This window comes from Engystomops pustulosus, chromosome 5 (genome assembly GCF_040894005.1).
Source record: "Engystomops pustulosus chromosome 5, aEngPut4.maternal, whole genome shotgun sequence".
Classification (NCBI taxonomy): Eukaryota; Metazoa; Chordata; class Amphibia; order Anura; family Leptodactylidae; genus Engystomops; species Engystomops pustulosus.
The window spans coordinates 25,726,889-25,748,527 of NC_092415.1; the positions used below are offsets into that span (position 1 = coordinate 25,726,889).

Genomic DNA, 21,639 nt, shown 5'->3' on the forward strand with positions numbered 1-21,639 from the left:
GAAGCTTTATTGATAATTCTTGGTCCTATTACAGCAAAAAAATTTGAAACTCCAATTGTCACTGGGGCAAAAAAAAAAATTGTCGGGAACTACAATGATAAAATATACAGTTTCGACTTACATACAAATTCAACTTAAGAACAAACCTACAGTCCCTATCTTGTATGTAACCCGGGGACTGCCTGTATTACTGTATGTGTATTATCACTGTATTATTACTGCATGTGTGTCCTGCTTACTGTATGTATCTGCTTTATCATATAGAAGAAGAAAAAGGTGAGATTATAGGTTGAGTGAAAAGGGCAATGAGGTTATAACCACTCACTTCCCTCTGTTCCACCCCAAACAAGGTATAAATAAAGGTTATCCAGCAAATGAGCCTGAGGGGCTCCAGGATCCATCGCTGTTAAAGGAAATCTACCACCAGGGTGAAGGATTGTAAACCAAGCACACTGACATACTGGTGTGTGCCCCCTCTGGCAAGATCTGCTCTCCTTTTAGCTTCATATGCCCTGGTTTTTACATAAAAAGGCCTTTAAAATTATGGGCTCCCGGCTCCCTAGATGCCACTGGGGCCTCTCAGGCTCTTTTGCATAATTATTAAAGCATATTTTCTTAAAAACAAAGGCATAGGAAGCTTAAAGAAGAGCAGATCCTGTAAGAGGGGGTGCACACCAGTATGTCAGTGTTCTTGGTTTACAGTCCTTCATCCTGGTAATAGATGTGCTTTGATTGAACCCAAAGCCCTTGATACTCATTTGCATGATGTTTAATGCCTTTGTTTTTGTAAAAATAATGGCATAAGAAGCTTGAAGAATAACTGATCCCGCCAGAAGGGGGCACACATTGGTATGTTAATGTGCTTGGTTTTTAGTCCTTCATCCTGGTGGTAGATTTCCTTCAAGTGTCCTGATATTCTGCAGCACCACCACATGAAAATCTATACATTTCAATTTGTCCATTCTAATCAATGGTATTCATGTGGGCTAGAGTTGAGGATCCTATACAGAGGATACCCCTACCTCTAGCCTTAATTTCTCAACAGGGTTTTTTAAATTAGTTTTCTCAAAAGGAAACTTTATCTGTCCCCTTGAAGGCATCACACAGATTACAGAGCTGTTGGTATGGAGCCTCCAGGGAGCCATATGGAGATTTGTGTACTACCATATGGTGGTATTGGAGGCAGATGGAGATACAGTAAAGCCCTATAGACTTTTATAGGGTCTGCATTTACAATCCAAACTAAATTTAGACGGTTCTTGTAATACAATAGTGGCATGAAGCCTAAAATGTACATTTCAAGATATTATTTCTTACAACCTACAAGTTACATTTTGCGTGTACTAGAGCCCCTCCTTGTATTTTCGCCCTATTTATTGACAGTGAAGAAGATTCCCTGATGATGTAGGCCTTCCCAAGCCCGGAGGCAAAGCGTGCGCTGTATGGAGCTATGTCACGCTCCGTCCTGGCGTGTTCAGCTGACACCTGATATTCTTCATCTCACAATGAAATGTGCATCATCTGTTCAGCCTGACAAATGAAATTAATGTAAGGTTCCTCCAGTGTCTTGTATAACAAGGTGTAAGACGTGTCTGGTGGGGGCGAAAGACACTGAATATTAATATGTTTTACATCACACATGCTGCGCACCCTGCCCTGTTGACATACTAGTTAGACAAATCTTGCAAAAAATTTTTAAATTTGTTTTAAAAATATCATGTTTTTCTAAATATGGACATTGCACTTGCAAAATAGCATTTGCTTTTTTAAGGTCACCATATTGTAAGGGTGACATCTCCTATCTGACTTACAATATTAAGCTGCATTCACACACACGTATGGGGGACGTATATACGGCCGACGTATATGCGGTGTATATACGTCCTCCATAGCTGGCAACGGGCGCACGGCAGCGCACGTGCGGCACCGTCCTGTACCCCATGAAAAGATAGGACATGTCCTATCTTTTCCCGGAATACAGCGCCGTGCCCCATGTTTCTTTATGTAGAGGGGCGGGGGTGAGCAGCGGTCACCCCCTCCTCCTCTCCCCGGAGCCGACGTGCCATGGTACAGTGGGCACACGTCAATGTGAATGTAGCCTTAGGCTGTTATCACCAGTGAAAACTGAAAATAGGTTTGAGATGTAGCAATAAATAGAGGAAATTTGAAATAGTAATTTAAAGGGTTGTCCCATGTAGAATATTGGGACATATATAGAGTGATAATAAAAGAAGTCCTTCTTCATACATATTCCCATGCTTTAATGCTGTGACTGCGCCAATGACGGGAGTAGCAGTGGTACTGCCTGATGGGGACAATACTAGGAATCCCAGTATTCTTTAAAACAACTTCTTTATTATTGCAGTTTAAAATTATAGATCCATGCAGTACTTAGATCAGTTTACATATGGTATGAGAACACAAAATGCCCTCAGTCATTGTCAGGCTTCTGGGGTAGTGGACCCCGTGGACCACCGCGGACGATGACACAAGCCGACACCTGGGACCGGAATCTAAGTGGCACTCGGTCTTCGCGGTGGCGGCCGAGGTAGAGGTACATAATCACTAGGCAGTCTCGTGGTCGGGGATAGGCAGGTAGTCAGGGCAGGTATCAATGGTACAAGATCAGGAAAGTAGCAGGAGGTCAGGGCTGGCAGCGAATGAGCAGAATCGGGAACAAGTCCGGGTCACAACGGGAGGTCAACACTCTGGAAGGAAACACAATAGGAAGCTTTCTCAGTGGCTCAAAGATCCGGCGGGCAATGCTGGGTGCAGCCGGTCTTAACAGAAACCCGGGATGTAGCCAGCGCCAATCAGCGGCATGCTAGCCCTTAAAAACAGCCAGTGTCAGGGCGCGCACCACCCTAGGGAGCTGGCCAGCCACGACGGGAGCAGGAACGTGTAAAGGTAATTAAGTCCGGACCGGGGTGCCGCCACGGAGAGGGGCACGGGTGTGCCTGTGATCCGAGATGTGGATCGCAGGGGCACCTGTGACAGTCATGCTATGAATAAGGGTGTTTGTACGCTCAAAACGTATAAGCTTACTTAATGGATATATCATTGCAAAATGCAATAATAAAGAAGTTGTTGTAAAGAATGCTGGGATTCCCAATTTTTCGCCAGTTGGATACCCTGCACCTTTGGGAGACCACTCAAATGACTGTTGGATCTATGATGCCAAACCTTGGAATGTTGCAAAGGAGAGCTGTATCTTGCCTAATTTTTTTTTTTGTATATTTTTTTTCATATGATTTGGCCAACAGATTTCTCTCCAAAATCCCTCGTATGTACATGTACGTATGTGACAAGTATATGTTCTGCTCTGCATAAACTACAAGAACCGCAAAAAAGTCTAATATACAAAGAATAAGAGGACTGTGAATAGTGATGTGCGGACCCAAAACCAAAAACCTACCATCGGTGCTTGCAGATTAGCTGGAATAACTGTGGAAAGGCCCAAGGTTGTTGCCAAAATTGCAGCACGCATGTGCCAATAGCAATTACACACTGCGGGCGGCTTTTCACACGCATCTATCAGTGGGTGTTATCGTTGGTGTTAGCGCTATTGGCGAACCGATGTTCAGTCATTAGTTCAGGTTCATGTTCTACAGACCAAAACCAAGAACTTTTGTTATGAACCCGAACGTTGAAGGCTCATCACTAACTGTGAAGTTAAATTCCAACTTGTCCAATTCTGATGTCCCCCAATGGGGTAGATTTGCTTACGCGGTCCTGTCGCGATCCCGCGGTGCATTGTCCGAAGAGGATTTGGAGCTGCCACGATTCACTAAGATCGTGCGACCGAGTTCCTGCATCCGCCGCTTCCCCCGCTGAGGTCCTCCGGAGTTCACCTTCTTCTTCCCGGTGCATGTGAGTGCTTGATCTTGCGACACAATTCCTTTTTTAAATTCCGCGGTTTGTCCAAATCCGTCGTCTGTTTTCCGACGGCCACGCCCCCGATTTCTGTCGCATGCAAGTCGGTGCCGATGCGCCACAATCCGATTGCGTGCGCCAAAAACCCGGGCCAATTCGGCGCAAAATTATTTAATAATTAAAAAATTAATTTAAAAATTAATTAAAAATTGTGAAACCCGATGAAAGTGCGGCGTTCGGACCCTTAGTAAATGAGCCTCAATGTCTGCCATCAGGGGAAATTCAGGAGGCCCCGTACACATAATATGATCAGCCAAGGTTATCAGTTGTGTATGTTGGGGCTTCATACTCCTACTTAGCGAATAGTAACACAATGAGGACTGCAGATGTACAGCATTTCTAGGGGACTGGTGGTAGCCCTCTAAGTGAACGTGAATCATACTGTGATATATACATTTTTGCAGACCATAGCCGCTACTTGCAGGTTTTGCATACATGGGTTTGACCCCCTACATAAAACGACTTCCCAATTCAGATTTCTCGCCGGCTGCGCTGTCCTCATTTCCACTCGTTTGTCTGATTGTTAAAGTATTTTTGTCAATCTAGAATCTGCATGAACTAGAATAACAATATGAGGCTTTCATCAGAGCTTGGCGGGCGTCCCCTTATTCTCCTCTATCTTCTTGCTCTGAAGAACGACATCGGTTGCTATGTCTGCAAGTTGAAATCTCAAATAGATGAGAGGCCTCTTCAGCGTTCCCATTCAGAATCGCACATTAAGCTGAAAAGAATTCTTTTACTCTTTCAGAAGTAGCTGAATGCGATCATCAGAATGAGAGCGATAAACGCAGAAATACTCGAGCCAGGGAATATTTTACCCTCTAAAATCAAGACCGATCAAGAGGTTTATTCTTCACAGGGAAGGGGTGGCCGTCCGTAACCTTCTCGCGGCATGTTCAAAGCAACGAACAGACCAAAAGAAAGTCATATTGGAATGGAAAATTCTTTCCAATCGCATACCACCCCTCTAAAGCTAAGGCACTGTTCACATCTGCTTTGGTGGTTTCCATTATTACACCATCTCCTTTGAGAGCAATAATGGGAGGTCTAACTTCTGTTCACCTTCCGTTCCCCATTGAGTTCAATGGACCTTCCGTTATGCTTACATTGTTAATAGCAGAAGAAAGATGCGACTATGCAACGGAAAGGTGAATGAAACTTGGCAAATGCAGGTGTGAACTTAGCCTAAGTTTGTGTAGAACAGGAGACTTGACCCATTGGCTAACCTAACCAGTTTGACTTTTGGCTGCTTGTGAGGACATTGTCTAAGAAGCTCCCATGGTTCAACTTTCCTTTGTGTACTGTGGCTAAGGTTGCTGCTGTGCCACGCCCAGTTCTCTGCTGCCCCGCCCTGTCTAGCAAGGGTAACTAAAGTAATGGACAGCCGGTCCAATTAGCTTCCGAGAGCCGCGTCCAGGAACTCCTTTATGTATCTGCTCAGTACCATTACACCTGGCTGGTTCTACTAGTGTTCTTATACATTTCCCTATTGCTAATAGTTATTACTTTGCTATTCTGTGTATCCGACCTCTGCTACGTTTACTCAATCTCTCTCTAATTATTCAATTCTGTGCCTTCGCCATCATCTTGGTTTTGACCCAGTTCTGTGCGTCTCTGCTTGTTTGTCTGTATATGTTGTTTGTCCCTCTGTTTTATGTGTGCACGCTGGCCTGTCTTTGACTCCTTGTTACCTGTCTGCTCCACCATCCAGCAGCTACCAGACAAAGTAGGCTTTTCGCTGCTGCGCTGAAGTTCATCGGAGTGCACTGAAGTTCACCAAGCCGGGCCGGGTGCAGGTAAGTGCGTGTCCAGCGACACTTTTTTTTTTTAAATGCGGCGGTTTCTCCGAATCTGTCGGGTTTTCGTTCGGCCACGCCCCCCGAATTCCTTCACGTGCACGCCGGTGCCGATGTGCCACAATCCGATCGCGTGCGCCGAAATCCCGGGCCAATTCAGGGAAAATTGGCGCAAAACGGAAAAATTCAGGTAACCTGCCATAAAAACGCGATTCGGGCCCTTAGTAAATGACCCCCATAATCTCCTGCTGCTTCTCCTATTCAGCAAAGCTCAGACTTGTAAATAATCACATACTGGAGCACTTATCGTCTTTACACCAATTTTGGGGTCCATGTTACCATGTGTCTAGAATACCTGCGCCATATTTATGAACTGTTGGAACCACAGAAAAGCTTTTTTCATGACTCTTGTAACTCATCGTAAGAAAAACACAATACATTTGTGCTGAATGTTGAGTTGAGACTCTTTCATTTCTCTGTTAACCCCTTAAGGACGCAGCCATTTTGCAGCTTAAGGCTCAGCCCCATTTTTTGGATTCTGACTTGCGTCTCTTTATATGTTTATAACTTTTGAACACTGTTACTTATCAAAGAGATTCTGAGATTGTTTTTTCCCCACATGTTGTACTTCATTTTACTGGTAAATGTCGGCTGATAAGTTTTGCGTTTATTTACAAAAAAAAAAAAAAAAATGATGAATTTTTGGAAAAATTTGCCATTTTCGAAATTTGAAGTCATTGCGTTTTCAGGCAAATAGATTTACCACCTAAATAAGTTGCGGAATAACATTTCCCATTTGTCTACTTTACATTTTCATCCTTTTTGAAATGTCAAAATAATTTATTTTGATGTCACACGGCTATTTTGGGGATAAATACTGTGTTGAATGAAATTTTACATATTTAGCATTAAAACCTCCCTATATAACCAACCCATTTTCAAATCTGCACCCCTCCAACTATCAGAAACAGCTTTTAGGAAGAATGTTAACCCCTTGAGATCTTCATAGTAATTGAATCAAAATGGAGGTGAAATTTAGAATGGTCAAATTTTGCCGGTTATTCGTTCATTTAGACCTAAAATGTACACATTTCCAAAAGATAAAAAGAGAAAACCCACCATACAATTTGTTATAAAATTTCTCCTGAGTGCAGAGACCCCTCACATGTGGCCGTTACTTGTTTTATGGACGCACGGCGGGGCACAGAAGGGAAGGAGGGACCTGCAGCTGCCAGGATTTTAGTTTCCTCATTGGCCCCTTTTGTAGGCTATAAAATTTTCGCATTTTAGTTATTGGGGCCATGTGACGGCATGTTTTTTGCGGGACGAGATGCTTTTTCCAGTGTTACCATTTTGGGGTTGGTATCACCTATTGTTGAAAATTTAGGAACTTTTTTTGAGGTCACGGGTAGAAAAGCATCAACACCTGAAGGAGCTAGCAGCACCCCAGCCTCCTGATATTTGGGGTTATCTGCAAAAGAAACAGGGCTTAGCTTAGCACATGAATCCTATACATCCAAGATGCTTATTCCAATGTTGGCAAGTATCACAGCTACGCAAACACTTCTTCATTATACATGCCCCCCATCAGGGTCGGCAATAGGATTCAGTAGGTCCCTGGGCTACAGAGCCTCAGTGGGCCCCTTTACAGTAAAAATTCAGAAACCTAAACAGTCTCCTGTTCTCTAAAAGATTCCCTAGTTTATCATTCCAAACAGCCCCCTCATGGTTATTTTATATAAAGCAATCCTCACCCCCATGGATTTCTTATGTACAGCCTTATGTGGGCCCCCAAAACAGCTCTGGGCCCCAGCACTTGCCCAGGTATGCCCAGTGCTGGTGCCGACCCTGTCCCCCGTGCTTGACCTCTCTGCACCTATATGTGGGCAACAGATGATAAACATTTGATCTTGAAGTGATTTACGCACATGAAGAACCAGGTGACACGGCCTGATACGTGGTCAGCACAGCGGAGGCTTCATGGATTTTCAGAACTAATCATTTGCATTTTGCTTTCTTCACGATGTGACATTTATTCGACCTCCCGGGGAATAAGTGTTTTGCAGAGAAATGATCCCTGTACAATTGGATCTGTAGCTTCTTCCCATCACACTGTGTTTATACAGATATTGATTGCCTAGAGATTACACTGTATCTGTGATCAGCTGCTGCTCTGCGCATGGTGCCAGCTGTGAGATGGACCTTGTATTGGGTCACAGATTAGATATAACATTTACACAGTAACAGCCTGATTTGGATCAACTGCAACAACAAAATCTTTGAAATGGTTGTTTGGTATCAGAAGAGTATGTGAGCTGCAATACCAGAAACTGCCTATGTACCAGAGTGGCACTGTTTCTTCAATAATCATACCTTTCATTTTATAAATTTACCTTTAATGTTTGTGGTACATCAAGAGGTATTAGGCGCCTTCTACACTCGCGCGTGCTGCCCGGATTGCACGGCAAACCGGAACTGAACTCAGCGGGGCTTATTTACTAAGGTCCCGGGTCACATTTTCCGTTGGGTTTTCTGACTTTTTCGGGGATTGCCTCGCACGCGATCGTTTTGTGTCACAATCACGCCGGCTTTCACAACACAAATCGGGGGACGGATTCGGACTGCGCGCAGGATTTAACAAATCAATTTGTGTCGCAAGCCAAGCACTTACATGCACCGGGAGGAAGATGTGAACTCCGACGGACTTGAGCGGGGGAGCGACACATGCAGGATATCGGGTGCACAATCTTCTTGATTGGGCATTCCGTGGACAACGCACCTCGGGGATCGGGTAGGGACCAGGTAAGTAAATGTGCCCCAGCATGTGACTTCAGTTCCAGTTTGCAGAGTTCGGGCCTTGCGACCCGGGCAGCACGAATTGCGAGTGTAGAAGGGGCTATAGTGATCTGATAGTAATAACTAGGAAATCTAGTTCTACACCAGTAAGTTCCCCACCATTGACATATGGTTAAACACAGAGAGGATTTGGAGATGGTAACAAAATTCAGAATGGAGCCTTCTGTCTATGCCCGGGTCTCCCTGGAGAGAACGGTGCGCTGCTTTCTCGCCTTAACCCCTTCAGGACGCAGGGTTTTTTGGCTCATTTCTAGCTCTCCACCTTCAAAAATCTATAACTTTTCAATTTTCTGTGTACAGAGCTGTGTGAGGGCTTATTTTGTGCGTACCAAATTTTTCTTCTCCGTCACATTATTTATTATTCTGTGCTGTGTACTGGGAAGCTGGTAAAAAAATAGCAAATGTGGAAAAATTGGAAAAAAAAAGTGTTTACATCTTGTGGGCTCAGTTTTTACGACTTTCACCGTGAGCTTCAAATAACACCTGTGCTTTATTCTATGGTTCGGTACAACCACAGTGATACCAAATTTATAAAGGTTTTATTGTGTTTTAATATATTTTCAAAAGTTAAACGATTGTGTACAAAAAAGAAAAAAAATGTTTGCCATCTTCTGACGATTTTTTCATGCTGTACAGAGCTGTGTTAAGTGTCATTTTTTTGCGAAATTAGACAATGTTTTCATTGCTACCATTTTGAGATCTGTGTAATTTTTTGATCACTTTTTATTCCATTTTTTTATGTGATGTAAAATGGTGTAAAAGTCGCGTTTCGGACATTTGGGCACTACTTTCCTTCATGGGGTTCACCGCCGGCAATAACCGTTTTTATATTTTGATAAATCGGCCATTTTTGGACCTGGTGATACCAATTGTGTCTGTGATTTTTACTGTTTGTTACGTTTTATATCAGTTCTAGGGAAGGGGAGGTGATTTGAACTTTTGGGTTTTTTAAATAATTTTTGAAACTTTTTTGAAACTTTTTTTTACTATTTTTTAGACTGTCTAGGGTACATTAACCCTAGAGGGTCTGATTGTTCTTACCATATACTGCAATACTACAGTATTGTAGTATATGGCATTTTTGCACAGTATTCATTACAATGACTCATTGGGGCTCATTTACTAAGGGTCCGTCGGATGCATTTTCGTCAGGTTTCCAGACAATTTCCATTTTGCCCCAAATTGCCCCGGGATTTTGGCGCACGCGATCAGATTTTGCCGCATTGGCTTGCACGCAACAGAAACCGGGAGGCGGGCCGTCGAACAACCTGACAGATTCGGACGTGTGGGATTTAAAAATTAGAAATGTGTCCCAAGATACGCACTTACAAGCACCGGGAAGAAGAAGGTGAACTCCGGCGGACCTCGACGCAGAAGCGACGGATGCAGGAACTCGGGCGCACGAGCTACGTGAATCGCGCTTGACCCGAATACTCGTCGGACAACGCACTGCGGGATTGCGACAGGACCGGGTAAGTAACTGCCGCATTGTGACGAATCTGCAGAAACCTTGCATGTCACGGCAAACGATCGCCCCCCAACCGATGACATTCGGGGAAGCGACGATCGGATCCAAGATCCCACCCGCCGCGTTTTTTTAAATGCCTCCGGCAGCTTTGCCGGCGAGTTAATAGTTGCGATCGGTGCAAGCACCCACCATGGTTATTAGTTTTAGTTTTAGTCGGCATTCTGCTTCTTTCCTTAACCCCAACCGCTACCTCAGGTTTGAGAGCACCAAATTTTCCTTGCGGATGGCTATTAAATATTGAAATATAGGTATATACACCTATATCCACCTTACTCCCCAGGACACCACCCAGCAGGAGCCCAACCCGTCTTACCACCTCTTTGAATTATAACTAGGGGGGTTTTGTGTATAACAGGCCACCCTGTCCCCCTTTTTCTCACTGCCCGGCCAACTCCAAGGACCCTTAACCTGCCAAGCTGCTATGATGCTAATGACCCCCGTCCCCTTCCTCCTCCCATCAACAATTTGTCAAGAGAAAAATCCACCCACCGCCCCTTTACTCTACCTTTCCTCAAAACCACCAAAACAAGGGCAGACGGGTCTTCTCATGTTCTCTTCTTCCAAAATCAAACAAGTCCAAAAGTCGGAAAGAACAAGAAAAAACACTCGCAGATGTGACGACTGAAGATAAATGACCCCCCTTGTGTCATGCTGTAGGAGTGATGTGTGGCTCTACATGTGACAGCTGATATTTCCGGAGGGTTTCCTGGGATCAGTACTGATAGTGACAGCGCGTCGTAGCATATTGCGCTTGTTATCGGAAAAACCAACATGGTGCCTATTACTTAGTAACGGGCTATTGCCATAATCAGTGTGTAAGCAATTTATCAGCCTGAGAGAACACGCAGACACATTTATGTCTGCAAATGGCCACCGGGTCCCTATAAATGGCTTTGTGAATGTTCATTGTTGGAAGTAAATATTTACAATTCAATCCTTATCTGTTTCCGCTGCCGCATCATCAGCGTGACTTCCCCTACATAACAGTCCTGTGTGTGGTGGTTGGGGGAATAACGGGAATGAATCCCTCAGCATGGGGGACATGTTGGGGGTATTTATCAGGGCTCCTGCGACACGTTAGCTTATTACTAGCACTTGTGATTATTTTCCCCTGGGGCGTGGCTAGACAGAGAGTGGGCGTGGCCGGTGGGGAGTGGGCCATTTTGGGGATTCCTGTCCCCGTGCCTGTGCACTCGCTGCAGCTGGTGAATTTTCTTACTTGAAAATTTGCCTTTTGCATTCATTTCTACGTCAGGAAGGGCCTGGTATAGAAATAAGTGCTGCGCAGGCCCCCGTCACAAACATCAAGTGGCCAGAGCCTCCTCATTTATCTGGCTGGGCCGGAGCAGCGGCGGGGCTATCATACGCCCGCACTCAAGTCCAAGCGTGTAGGCAGAGGTTGCAGTCGCACCTGGGCCCAAGAGGTTAGGGGGCCCATAAGGTGTCCCTTTCCCATATGAGAAGACTATTACTATAAACCATACATTATAGTCGGGGCCCTGGCACAGACTTTGCACTGGGGCCCATCAGCTTCAAGTTACACCACTGTTGTTGTAATACTTTAACCCCTTAACCACTTGGCCCTTTTTTGTTTTTGTGTTTCCATTTTTCACTCCCCACCTTCATAAATCCATAACTTTTTTATTTTTCCATGTACAGAGGGCTTGCTTCCCGCATAACAAATTGTATTTCAAAGTTCCAATCACAGGGATACCACATTTATATAGGTTTTATTGTGTTTTAATACAAAATGAAGGGGGTGATTTATATATATATTTTTGATGCATTTTTTTTTACTATTTTTTAAATCCCCTGCTGTTCACCAAGTACAATCACACTCTGGTGTGTGTCCCCTGAAACAGGATCTGATCTCCCTTTATTTTCTAATGGCCTAGTTTTGGAGAACATAATATTTAAAAATTATGTAAATAAGCCTCAGAGGCATGCTAATTAGAAGAAGATACAGCCAGAAGGGACTTCTGTGACATCGACAGGAGCCCATGAGGCTCATTTGCATAATTAAACATAAAAATGTTCACCAAAATAAGGCCATAAGAAGATATAGAGATAGCCACTACTTGAGAACGACAGTGGGATCGCACTTTCGGCGGACTGTTCATGGTTTTTGGGATTTATATCCCTGGTCATGTGATGTCACACAGATGCACGGCTCGTTATATCCCTGGTCATGTGATGTCACATAGGTGCACGGCTCGTTATATCCCTGGTCATGTGATATCACACAGGTGCACGGCTCATTATATCCCTTGTCATGTGATGTCACACAGGTGCATGGCTCATATCCCTGGTCATGTGATGTCACACAGGTGCATGGCTCATTATATCCCTGGTCATGTGATGTCACACAGGTGCATGGCTCATTATATTCCTGATCATGTGATGTCACACAGGTGCATGGCTCATTATATCCCTGGTCATGTGATGGCATACAGGTGCACGGCTCACTATATCCCTATATCCCTGGTTATGTGATGGCACACAGATGCATGGCTCGTTATATCGTACTGCCGTGCATCTGTGCATCTGCGTGACATCATATGACCAGGGTCTTTTTTTTAGGAAGGGATTTGGGATCTACACAGAGTATAACACCCTATCGAGGGCTAAACACATGCAAAACAGTCAAATGTAAAAAGAAAAAGAGGCATGTGTTACATAGCCAAAAAACACAATTTTATTTAAATAATCAACACAAACATAGAACAACACACATCCAAAGAGCAAAATAAAAACATTTAAAAAGGATGCAAAACTATGCAACCATGTAAGTAAGTCACCTGGAGCCTGATACCTAATAATGTCAGGTCCTCCAGACCTGGGCCCCCTACCCAGACAAACCCCACAAACTGGAAAAATTGTATGATTACCGGGTGGCCGGGAATGTAGGTGTGTGGACTGCAGTGTGGTACCCACTAGCAGTGGGCTCAGCAAGGAGAGATGGAAATCTATGCACGGATGGTGCAAAAATAGTCCTGCTGAGTCATGGAAATAACCCAGGAGGGGGCGACCCCTCCTGAGCCCTCACCCGCATCCCACTCCCTGGTAATCTCCAGGTACTGGCCTATATTTTGGGTGGTCTGTGATCTGGGTTATTTCCATGACTCAGCAGGACTATTTTTGCACCATCCGTGCATAGATTTCCATCTCTCCTTGCTGAGCCCACTGCTAGTGGGTACCACACTGCAGTCCACACACCTACATTCCCGGCCACCCGGTAATCATACAATTTTTCCAGTTTGTGGGGTTTGTCTGGGTAGGGGGCCCAGGTCTGGAGGACCTGACATTATTAGGTGTCAGGCTCCAGGTGACTTACTTACATGGTTGCATAGTTTTGCATCCTTTTTAAATGTTTTTATTTTGCTCTTTGGATGTGTGTTGTTCTATGTTTGTGTTGATTATTTAAATAAAATTGTGTTTTTTGGCTATGTAACACATGCCTCTTTTTCTTTTTACAGGGTCTTTTTTTTATCCACTGACGGTTCCAGTTGAATGACAGCAGCAGAGATCTAGAAAACCATGAGGCATTGATACAGTAAGTATATTGGAAAATTGTATAACCTGTAATTACAAAAACGATATCAATTATTTGCTGAGTCAACCTCTTAAAGGGAACCTGTCACCAGGAAGGTAATTTTTACATGATGAAAGGTTTTAATACCCTCTGACATGCTTCCCCCCCTTTATACCGGTAGGTAGACAGCACACTGTCTTCCCCAGTATATAAGTAACCAGCACACTGCCCCCAGTATATAGGTACCCAGAAAACTGCCCTCCCCCAGTATATAGGTAGTCAGCACACTGCCTTTTCCCCCAGTATATAGGTATCCAGCGCACTGCCCTCCCGCCTCCTCTAGTGCATAGATATTCAGCACACTGCACCACTGCTTTATATAGGTATAGAGCACACTGTTGCCCCCCAGGTATATAGGTATCCAGCACACTTCACCCCCATCCCCAGTGAAATTGGCCTTACATGGTGATACCATAGGCACGCGACTATAACATCATCAGCCATCACTGAGGTTCCTTTATATCTATGTATTTAGCATGAGCCACTCCCTGCACCATATCACATGAAATACAGCGTGTGCCGAGTGCTGATTTTGGCAGCGTTGTAGTTGGCATGCAGCAGATTCCTGCTCTCGAACGTTGCATCATTTATCAGTCTGGAGGTTTTACCTTCACAGGCCACAAAATAACATCATAAAGTCTCTATCAAATATTTCTCCCCGGAGGCAATTTGAGAAAAACAAATTACAAAGCGCCTTTACTGCTGACTCATCTACTTTAACCGCGCTAAATTACATTGATAAGGATAATGCACAATAGAATTTGCTAAAACTAATAAAAATAGCTTATTCCTCACATCCTGACTCATGCCCAGCGCTGCAAAGACCGAGCCGTAGTGTGCAAAATGTTCCTGCAATCATAATTCAATTGCCTCTTCTGGAAGAGGACGAGAGGAAAATAACTCAACCTGTTTACGCTGCCTCGTAGTGTTATAAGCTGCGTCTGTTTTATCTGTTTGCATGTGATCATAGGCCTACGGTCAAAATGTCATCCAGTGTAACACTAAAGCAAAACAAAAAACACTAATGCCTTAAAAAAAATGTTTATATAGTGTACTGCCCTCTCTTACTTATATTTAGTGTGAAACACTTCACTTGGTACCATTTCACAAAGTTGGGCACAACTTCTGTATACTCATCCTCCTCCCCAGTGTTAGATTGCGGTACATGGGGCCCACTGGTCCAGGATCCGGGAAATATACATGTGCAACATCCCCCACCGGGGACTAGCCTTTTCTTGGGGCCTGGAGGCAGCCGGGGCCCAGAATACCGGAGTTGTCACAGTGTTGTCACGTTGCTTGGTTTGGGGACCGGAGGGCTGGTGTACTGGTTCTCCCTGGGGCAACCCCTTTAATGTCTGTAGTATGAGTCCCTGGGTAATGGATGGGGCGCCCTTGGTGTTATAGCCGTATTCAGGCAACAGACGGAGGCAACGTTGTGCAAAACAACTCACGGTTCTTTATTCGAACAACTGCAGGCAACGGGCCAAACGATCTGGTTACAGATGCTGGATTGTTGGAGATTACGTATTACTGGAGTGGTCATGGAGAGTGATCCTCAGGAGTAGATTCAGCTGTGTCCAGGTATGGAAGCTGCAGCTTTGTCCTGGGTGTTCTGTGTGTAGCATGGAAGGTGTGAGTCACACTGTCTCTCTGGTCACTGACAGTCTGTGCTCTATATTGAGAGCTGAGGCCTAAGAGGCCTGTGGTAAGAGCATGTGCTCTAAGGTCTCGCTTGTAAGAGACCTGGCTGGCAAGAGGTCATGATCCTAAGAGGACTTGCCCCTTCCTGTATAGGGGTTTTGTCAAACCCTGGTCAGGTGGTGGCTCACTCTCCAATCACACTCCAGTTTACAGATTGGAATACAATTGGATGACAGTAAATCAAAACACATACCCTGTTAACCCTTGCTGTACAGGCAGGGTCTACCAGGGTCTAATTACCTTACAATGACTGTATTACCCTAAAAGTGAGTTGATCAGACTCCTCTAGAGGAATCCTACAGATAAAGGGCCTTATTCGCAAGCACTCCCTTGTCTACATGTTGGCAGGGGTGTTACACATGTATTTTCTTTGATCAAATATAATTTAAAACATTGCTTGAATTTTTTTAAGGGGAACCTGTCAGCTCTTTTTTTGGCTCCTCCATGTCCACATAGAGAATAGTGTGCACATTTCCAAAGTGGTTGTATAATAAAACTGCCTATTTCCAAGAAAAAGAAAAGATAGATGAACGCTTACCTTTCTCTTTGCAGAGCAGTGTCCCATGGGAGTGGCCAGCGAGAGGCAGTTTCCCCCCAACGCTCGGGAAACAGCTCCGTCATTTGTCAATTTCAAATAAAAGAAACGTCCATATCACTCCTATTTGAAATAGACGCATGACGGAGCGGTTTCCTGAGGGTTAAGGGGGAACAGCTCCTCATTGGCCACTCCCATGGGACACAGGATACTGCTCTGCAGAGAGAAAGGTAAGCTTTCATCTGACTTTTTTTTTATCGGAAAAGGACAGTTTTCTTATAAAAACACTTTAGCAATGTGCACACTATTCTCTATGGCAGTGGTGGCGAACCTATGGCACGGATTCCAGAGGTGGCACTCAGAGCCCTCTTTATGGGCACCCATGCCAACACTCCAGGGTACAGTTCGCCAGACAGGACTCAAGGCCTCTTGCAGTCCCGGGCAGCCCAGGACCCCAGAAGGAAGCTACAATAATAATCCAAACTTTTTCTCCTTCTTTCTTCTGTATTGGTGTCATCAGGTGCCTATACAATTTAAACCTGTGAAAGAGCAGGGAGTAGTAAGTTGCATCGGCACTTTGAAAAAATATGTGGGTTTTGGTTGTAGTTTGGGCACTCAGTGTCTAAAAGGTTTGCCATCACTTCTCTATGGGGACATAGGGCAGAAAAAGGGCTGAAGATAGGTTCAAAGTGAGTTACTAAATGAGTGACTGGTGATGATAGGTTTAAAGAGAGTGACTAAAGAACTGATCAGACACAGGCAAAATTGGGATCTAGCACCACACAGATGACATGTCTTCTCCTCCAGAAGTTCATGACGATTTTGGGTCCAGATGTGTTGTGGCTTATTGCTGCAGAATAAAATAATGGGCCACATTTACTAAGAACAGTGCAGTCTGTACTATGTGCAGTTACCTGTGTAGTGGGCAGGGGGCGACAGATTCAGGATTTGTGGTGCTCGTTCTTCATGAATCTGCACTGCTCCGACAGAGGGCACCAGCTTTTTTTTGGTGCACCTTAATATAGGGCGTGCCACACAATTCTGTCGGACTGCATGTTAAATTTGATACGAGGTCAGCCCAAATAAGTGTCTCTAACCACTTAGGAGGATGCAAATTAAGGATACAACCCGTGACATTGGACTCTTCTGTCAAATACCTAGTCTGCTGTGAAAGGAAACCACAATACAATAATTAAAAATGGCCTCTGAGAATATACATAAGACTGATACATAATATACCCCATAATGTATCCAAGCTTTGTTTTTCTGACTTGATAAATGGTATCATTCTGGCCACCCAATTGTCGGGGGCAGAGTTTGAATCATACGCCATTGCAATTTTTTAATAAATTTTTTGTGAAAAAGTATTGCTAAACAGCAACATGTCAGGGTACATAGGCGGGTATTTATCACGGTTGTACGCCCTAAACCAAGTGTACAAGCCGTGACTTAGTCACAATTCCCAGCTCTACTCTGCCAGTTGGGTGAGGAGGGCGGCGGTGCCAGGTCATGCTTTGGGCCAGCGTGGGGTGGGGTGGTCTGGTGCCTGTGCGCTAGCTGTAGCCGGTGCCGGGTTCAGGCGCAGGATATGGCACATTTCTATGCCAAGTCCTGAGTGGGGTAACAATGCACCAGGGTATATATCAAATATATATATAATATTTGGTGGTCTTTTGCCCCCCGTAGTAATATTAAATATATTGTGCCCCCTGTATTAAAATAATAAAACCACTTTCCTCTTCTGCGACTCCAATGGTGTCCTCTTTTTATTCATAAGCGCCACAGACTATGATGGCGCTATCTAAATATAAATTATGTATACTTATTTAATAAATTATTAAATATTATTATAATTATTATTCATGACACCCACAAAAGCTTTCCAATTTTTTTGCTTAAATGGGTGTTCTCATTTCGGCAAATTAATGCTATTGTTTACATGATAAAATGTTAGACAGTTTTCCAATATACTTTCCGTATCAATTGCTCACAGTTTTCTAGATCTCTGCTTGCTGTCATTCTATAAGAAGCTTCTATTTTACTTCCAGTGGACAGAAATCTGACCATGGGCACATGGGTGCTCGGCTCGTTAGTATAATAGAGAGTAATCAGAGCAGTGTGATATAACGAGCCCCCCCCCCCCTTGTGGGACCATGGACAGATTTCTGTCCACTGGAAATAAACAATGAAGCTTCCTATAGAATGACAGCAAGCAGAGATCTAGAAAACCGTGAGGAATTGATACAGAAAGTTTATTGGATAACTTTTCATTATACAGGCAGTCCCCGGGTCCGTAGGTTTGTTCTTAAGTTGAATTTGTATGCAAGTCGAAACTGTATATTTTATAATTGTAGATCCAGACAAAAAAAATTTTGGCCCCAGTGACAATTGGAGTTTCAAAATTTTTTGCTGCAATTGGACCAAGGATTATCAATAAAGCTTCATTACAGACACTTTACAGCTGATCATTGCAGTCTGGGTCTATAGTAAAGCATTCAGAGAGCGTCACCAGAGGTCACAGTGGGCAGAGGGGTCCGTCTTTACCTATGGGTCATCTGTAAGTCAGGTGTCCTTAAGTAGGGGACCGCCTGTACAAACAATAACACTTATTTGCTGAAATTGGAATATCCCTTTAATTACTAACCTGCTATATATTATTTTAATTGTGTCTACAGATTATGATGAACAGATCTAGCAGATATTCGGCCTTCCCTTCTCTTGCTGACAGTTCCGATTAATAATATTTTGCATCTGCTTTCCAAAAATGACAAGTCCAAGCATGTGACCCTAACCGGTATAGCGTGAGCATTGAGCCGACCAATGCTTCATACCCAGGCACAGGGCGGACCACCTGCTGTGATGAATAATGAGGTCTCGCTAACTACTGCCCCTGTACGTTACATACTTCACTGATAAATTATGTGTCACATCGCCGTTCACAGCACTTTCACATTCACCTCTGCGTGATGGAAAATAGTCATCAGCTTTATCTTTAGACATCAGTGGATGGATAAGTTAAAGGAAAATTACCATTAAAATCGGGTATGAAACACCAGGGACAAAATGCTTCTTTTTTGCTACAAATTTTGCCACATTTTTGATCAGTTTATGTGCGGTTATGACATCATTTCTGCCATGTTTGATGTATTTATCATGCATCAAAACATTTCCAGCCAATTCAGCAGGAAGAATTTAGGGCGTAAGGGAATCTACCGTAAAAATCCATCATGATAAACCAGGGGCACTTAGGCTGCGGTCACACATGGCATTTTGAACGTGTTCTTGGCCCGTTATTAAGCAGTCCATAAAAAAACGCATCCTGCGGCCCCCACGGATTGCAGAGACAGTCTACCATGGTTAGTACAATATGATGATCCTGTTAGTCTCTTGTAAACTTTTATATTCATGGCTAACCCTTTAATCGCATGTGGATGGGCCCAAATATGAATTAAGGGACACAAAATATAAAGTTTTTTTTTTTGTAAGATCTCATGATCTTCATCCCGTAGACCACCAATCATGAACAGAGAAGCTGTACAGGAAATATTTTATTAGTCAATAAATTCATATTCCTATTTCATATACCATACTTTTTTATTATTTTTTTATTACGCCAACATTTTTTTACATACAACATGTAGTCATAACTCTATGTTTAACTCCCCTTAAAGTTTTTTGTGTATGTACTTTGTGATAATTCCCTCCCCGTTTCTGGCGTGAGTGATGGATTCTTCCAAGAGTTCATGCAGAGGATAGTGGTAATTATTAATGTGCATACAGTCTGCTGATTGGTCAATGCAAGGGTCACGACCCGAATAATATTCTATAAATAGGAGCAGTTCAGGCGGCTCGGTGACTGTTGAAGATGTCAAGCAGCGAGGGCAACACTCTGCTCCAACATCGCGCTGCTGTATGTATGAGTTCAGTCACTTTCATGTACCATTAATAATAAGTATGAGCTGCTAGGTTTTATGAAGTATTTAATTAAACATTTGTCTTTTAATAAATTAATATTAACCCCTTAAGGACCAGGACATTTTCAATTTTTGAGTTTCCATTTTTCACTCCCATTCTTCTTCCATAATTTTTTTTATTTTTCAATGTACAGAGCTGCAGAGGGCTTGCTCTCTGCCTAACAAATTTTAATTTTTAAAAATGTTATATTCCATGCCGGTTACTACGAAAAAAAATATTCCAAATGGAATGAAATAGCAGAAAAAAACATTTGTACTATCTTGTTTTTACAGCGTTCACTGTGCGCTCCAAATGACACCTCTACTTTATTCTTTGGGTCAGTACGATCTCGGGGATTTCACATTTATATATGTTTTATTATGTTTTAATACTGTAGATTTAAAAAAAAAAAAAAAAACTTTTTAACTTTTTTGAAAACTGCTTTTTAGACCCCCTAGGGGGTCTAAATGCTCATACCATATAGCCATATATGTCATAGATCCTGCCAAATAAAGGGTCCTGGAGTCGTATAAAGACTCCAGACTGACATGGCACCAAACTGTCACTCCCAGATGTCAGGAAACAGGGGTATTGGACCCACTGGACCACCCGGGACGATGATGTAAGCTGACATCTGGGACCGTAGTTTAAGTGGTACCCGGTTTTCACCAGAGCCCGCCGCAAAGCAGGTTGGACTTGTTGCAGTGTGGTACCACCAGGTCGTCTCACAGGCGGCCAAGGTGTAGTGCAGAATCGTCAGGCAAACTCGTGGTCGGGGACAGGCAGGAGGTCTAGACAGGCAGCACAGGATTAGAGTCGGGGACATAGCGGTAGGTCAGGACAGGCAGCACGGGATCAGAGTCAGGAACAGAATCGAGGTCACAATGGGAAATCAGGGAGCCACGGAGACCCCCGCTGGAGCCAGGAGAGGTGATTTCTCCTGCAGGCAGGCTCTGGGTGCACCAGAAGGCACACGGGTGCGCCTGCGACCCAGGATATGGGTCGTAGGGGCACCCATGACACACGGCGAGCGACCCTCCAACCCTAGATGGCAACTCCCACGCTGGAATTTAACTGCTGCCAACAGCTTTGTTTAATCCACAATAATCCTGTACATGACTAATTCTGCTCCAGTCCTACAATGGTTTCCAGTCTAGACAATGATACACAAGCTAAACAGACTAGACTACAATGATGTATTGCACCAGCAGAGATTTATGTAAGAAATGATGTCTGGACTGTGGACTGATAAAATTGGTGACCAGACCTTAACTTCGATGAGTTGACAGCAATAGCCAAATTGTACCTTCAAACTTTTGCAGCGGTAAAAGAGGAACGAAAGTTGTGGTACACTTTTTCCCTTAGCCATGCCCTTATAGCAGGTTCCCTTCATACTGTGCCTCCCCAGCATTTCCCCTCCATACTGTTCCCTCCAACAGCTCCCCTTCATACTGTGCCCCTCCAGCAGCTCCCCCTCATAGTGTCCTCACAGCAGCTCCCCCTCATAGTGTCCTCCCAGCAGCTCCCCCTCATAGTGTCCCTCCAGAAGCTCACCCTCATAGTGTCCATCCAGCAGCCTCCCTCATAGTGTCCCTCCAGCAGCCCTCCTCATAGGGTCCCTCCAGCAGCTCCCCCTCATAGTGTTCCTCCAGAAGCTCCCCTCATAGTGTCCTCCCAGAAGCCCCCCTCATAGTGTCCCTTCAGCAGCCTCCCTCATAGTGTCCCTCCAGCAGCTCCCCCTCAT

The 21,639-nt window shown here is 44.0% G+C and overlaps 1 long non-coding RNA gene across 1 annotated transcript in view; it reads left to right on the plus strand.

Annotated features, from left to right (window-relative positions):
• The window catches only part of LOC140132516 (uncharacterized), a 121,009-nt gene that overhangs the window by 39,477 nt on the left and 59,893 nt on the right, over positions 1-21,639 (plus strand). Inside the window, exon 2 of the long non-coding RNA XR_011855668.1 lies at positions 13,590-13,666. This is a non-coding gene — a long non-coding RNA (uncharacterized lncRNA). The remainder of the gene's footprint in view (positions 1-13,589; positions 13,667-21,639) is intronic.